Source organism: Zea mays, chromosome 1 (assembly GCF_902167145.1).
Source record: "Zea mays cultivar B73 chromosome 1, Zm-B73-REFERENCE-NAM-5.0, whole genome shotgun sequence".
NCBI lineage: Eukaryota > Viridiplantae > Streptophyta > Magnoliopsida > Poales > Poaceae > Zea > Zea mays.
The window spans coordinates 10,112,207-10,117,237 of NC_050096.1; the positions used below are offsets into that span (position 1 = coordinate 10,112,207).

The window sequence follows — 5,031 nt, forward strand, 5'->3', positions numbered from 1 at the left end:
CCACAGTGACACGCATGTTCACTGAAATTCTTCATATGCAGCCACAAAGGGCCATTATCAGGTATGGCATACCTTGTTTGACAGTTTGCTAATATCTTCACAAAGGGCCTTGCTTACATTTTCTGATTCTATGGAGCTTGTTTTTATCCACTCAGCGAGCTGCAGATGAACCAGAAAAAGGAATCAATATCCATATGAGATCATGTTCCGACTAAATGACATGAAAACCATATAATTCAAAAAATAGAACACAACTATTAAGCATGCTAAAGATTAGGTTCTACTCAGTGTTTGCTAAAGCAAAACTGTAGTGAATTCCACCCATCACAAGCCTACCTCATCCTCTTCCTCCAGTAGCCTGCAAAGTAAGTGAAGGTGGTTAGCTCGTTCGCTCAAACAATTGTTACGATTTTTTACAGAAATCACAGGAGATGAGACAGTACTTCAAGGATCATACAATTTTTTTAAAGATCGGAGCATCCCGGCGAGGCAAAACACTCCTCAGTTAATTTAGAAAATGCTAATACATTGGTTATATATGCATCTCAGATTATGAATCACTTTCATTATCTGTAAATTTAGCTACAAATTTAGTTACGCATCCTCCTCTTCCAGATTATCTGTCATGAAGTCATAGAAATAATCGATCAGCCGAACAAAACGTGCATATTGGCTCGAAAAAATTAAAGGGGAAATATTCTTCAAAACAGGGCAAAGGCTCTCAGTGAAAGGCCAGTGTTTTCTACAAGCCAAGAACCATCGGAGGAGGCCTGTAGCTTCCCCTTGCTGCGCTCCAAAATCTTACCGAATCCTTCTACCTCACCCTCTCGCGAAGAAAACAGGAAATGCATTCTTCAACAAGAGATCAAGATTTCACAAGGAAACGACAAGAAAGAGGAGACTGGCGCAAAGGGGAGAAAGAAAGCACCCTTCCAATGGCCTTTGGTTCGGTGTGGTTAAAGCAAGAATAATCATCATCGAGCCATCGATTCGTCATCACGGGTTCAAGATACATATGATTAATTCAAACAAATTCAAATAAGAAAACAAAAGAAACAAAAAAAATGCAAACTACCAAGAACAAAGCTAGGACAATTGTCTCAATGCTCCAACACTTTACAGTCGATAGATTCACACGTCAGAGTGTGTAATTGACATCACTCTTGGACACAACAAAATACTTTGCCATGGCAGTTCAAACACCAAAATGAGTCTTAGTAGCCCACAGAACACACGGATATGGCAAAAGGTTAAAAGGATTACTCCACACAGATTAAATCAAATGATAAAGTGGACCTAATAAGCCTCTACTTGTTCAAGAAGTAGAAATACAAGTACAAGAAAGACTCACTGGCAAAAGCATTCATATGTTCCATAGAGAATAGAATAAACGTACCCAAATAAACAGGCCATTTGCAAGCATTGTAATGTGAGCACATATCATGCAATAAGCATATTTCCTGTATACAAAGAAAATTAGGACTTTCTTATTTACAACAAAACAACAGTACCGAAATTACAGATATCTACAGTGTAGTGAAGAGTGGTGCTCCAATGTTAGAAGCATAATAGAACGTACCAACCAAATAAAAACGAAGCTGGTAGATTCTTGCCCGTTACAGACCAGCAGCGGGCTGCGCAGCGAACAAGGCGGTGTAATGGTGAATTGAGGTTGAAGTTGAGCTGCCTGGCCTGCTGCTCGGTGAGCTCATCCGCGGTCCCATCTTATGCAGCTTGCCATGGCACTCATTAACCTTGACCTTCACCTAAGTCGAGCGGCAGTAGGGAGCCGGGCCTGGCCATGGATGTTGCGACGTCCTACAGCAGGGGCAGACCAGGTCGTTGGCAAGCATGTCTACACAGCTACTTGTTCATACTACACGCTCATTTTACCCTCCAGAATCCTGAGTTTTATCATCTTCATATAACAACAGTCTATTACATCATAATATTCTCAAAATCATACATAAGTCAAATTGCATAAACCTGGAACTATCTACCATCTCTAGCCCAAACAACCAATTCGGGGACTTAAATAATGAATTAACACAGAAGTACAGAACACAATCATATACACTTGACAATACTTGTGCTAAGTATTAACATTAGCTTCTCTCTTTACATACAAGAAGTGTTTTACTTATATTAAGTATGTGTTTGATGCTTATCTCCCAAATTCTCAATTAATAATCAAGAATGTACCATGCTCAAGGATACTCATATTGATTGCATCTTGATCATGCAGGTACCATGTCAGCAGAATGCTTAGCTTTTACACACCAGGTGTGTTCTCTTTAGGATTTGAAACTGTCTTGTCTTGCGATCTCTTTCCAATGAACAGAATTTTGATTTTTTATACCTTTTTCTGGATGTTAAGTTAAACATAGAGTAGTTTGTTAGTGCTCACCTATGTGGTTAATCATACAACATAGGTTCTTCAATTATGTCTGCCCTTATGATCCGGTACTCCACCCGGTGAATAATGAGGTTGTCGCTGTTAGACTCCGCCAGTAGTGGTGACCATTAGAAATCTATTGCCAGCAGTGGATAATGAGGTCGATCCACTGGGCATGAACCGTAGAGACCTCTAAAACATCCCCGTGCGTTGGTATGTTTCTAATTATTATATAGGTAGACTTTGTTTTAATGGGATAATAAATGTTTAAACACATTCTAGACCGGTCCGTGGCCCAGCACGGTTTAGCCCGACCCATTGGCCATCGAGACCGTGCCGGCTCAGCCCAATCACCCATGTCGTGCCCGTGCGTTGCAACGGCATCCAATCAGGCATATATTAATCTTTCAATTATTCATACTTGCCACAGAAGTTAAAAAATAGTGTAAAACATAGATATGAAATAACAAATATCAATATGATATGTAAAATCTGTGTGACAATATAAATATATAATATTATTATAAATACGTCAACTCAAATAAAATCAACTGATGTCGAACAAACATTACAATATCGTATATATTATTTCTAAAGAATCAACATAGAATTACAGGAACATATAATATCATGGTAATTTATGTATACGGAGTACAATTCCAACTTTCTAAAGCTTATGTGGTGCTTCAAGGTGTCAGTCGAAGGGTGGTCCCTCTTGAGAGTGACATTAAGTTGCTCAAGCAAACCAGTTGTGGTGAGCAATGGTGCCGCTAGGAGAGATTCAACCTACTCGTCATTGATGAGGCATCGTCTTCCCACATTTGCATATGAGATTTCTAAACACCAACCTGCAAGGCGCCAGGGACAAACAATTATAATCAGGTAAACCAGGTCATCAAAAGGGGACAAATGCAATAAGAGGAGAATGTGTCATACTGAAAATAAGCATAAGTGAAACTTATTGTGGCACCATTAAAAATAACATTATTTCAATCAGAAAGGATGCTAATCGACCAAGGTGAGAAAGGATGCTAATCGACCAAGGTGGGAGGCTGTATTGCTCATTGTTGAACAACCTGATGGAGAATTGTTGTAATTGCTCTTGTAGATGCACTTATAATTCTGATGCTCCAAGTATATCTCCTGAAAGATAATACATTTAGACATGAAAATACAGAAACAAATAAACAATATAGTTTGATCACTTTTTCCAAGTGACTTCCTACAAACCTGTGTAATCACAAAATATAGAGCCGAAAGTATTTGTTTTCATTTTTAAACACATAACTTGATTATATTTTTTTTGCATATAAAACAGACATAAAACAATCACTTGATCAACAACTACAATACACTTTATACATAATAAATCTTTGGGACTAAGAAAATCTAGAAGTTGGCATGTTGTTGTGAGCAAAAAATGGACAGACTTAATTTTTGCATTAATGTATTGCAGATAAAGGCCAATTTGATGCATGATCTAGGTAAAAATTAAGTCTGTCCATTTTTTGCTCACAACAACATGCCAACTTCTAGATTTTCTTAGTCCCAAAGATTTATTATGTATAAAGTGTATTGTAGTTGTTGATCAAGTGATTGTTTTATGTCTGTTTTATATGCAAAAAAAATATAATCAAGTTATGTGTTTAAAAATGAAAACAAATACTTTCGGCTCTATATTTTGTGATTACACAGGTTTGTAGGAAGTCACTTGGAAAAAGTGATCAAACTATATTGTTTATTTGTTTCTGTATTTTCATGTCTAAATGTATTATCTTTCAGGAGATATACTTGGAGCATCAGAATTATAAGTGCATCTACAAGAGCAATTACAACAATTCTCCATCAGGTTGTTCAACAATGAGCAATACAGCCTCCCACCTTGGTCGATTAGCATCCTTTCTCACCTTGGTCGATTAGCATCCTTTCTGATTGAAATAATGTTATTTTTAATGGTGCCACAATAAGTTTCACTTATGCTTATTTTCAGTATGACACATTCTCCTCTTATTGCATTTGTCCCCTTTTGATGACCTGGTTTACCTGATTATAATTGTTTGTCCCTGGCGCCTTGCAGGTTGGTGTTTAGAAATCTCATATGCAAATGTGGGAAGACGATGCCTCATCAATGACGAGTAGGTTGAATCTCTCCTAGCGGCACCATTGCTCACCACAACTGGTTTGCTTGAGCAACTTAATGTCACTCTCAAGAGGGACCACCCTTCGACTGACACCTTGAAGCACCACATAAGCTTTAGAAAGTTGGAATTGTACTTCGTATACATAAATTACCATGATATTATATGTTCCTGTAATTCTATGTTGATTCTTTAGAAATAATATATACGATATTGTAATGTTTGTTCGACATCAGTTGATTTTATTTGAGTTGACGTATTTATAATAATATTATATATTTATATTGTCACACAGATTTTACATATCATATTGATATTTGTTATTTCATATCTATGTTTTACACTATTTTTTAACTTCTGTGGCAAGTATGAATAATTGAAAGATTAATATATGCCTGATTGGATGCCGTTGCAACGCACGGGCACGACATGGGTGATTGGGCTGAGCCGGCACGGTCTCGATGGCCAATGGGTCGGGCTAAACCGTGCTGGGCCACG

At 37.6% G+C, this 5,031-nt stretch overlaps 1 long non-coding RNA gene across 1 annotated transcript; it reads left to right on the forward strand.

The window, feature by feature from the left end:
* Nucleotides 1-3,841: 3,841 nt before the first annotated feature.
* On the forward strand, nt 3,842-4,823 carry LOC109943590 (uncharacterized). Its single transcript, XR_002266632.1, has 2 exons — nt 3,842-4,244; nt 4,473-4,823. It is a non-coding gene; the product is annotated as an uncharacterized lncRNA (long non-coding RNA).
* Nucleotides 4,824-5,031: the final 208 nt, after the last annotated feature.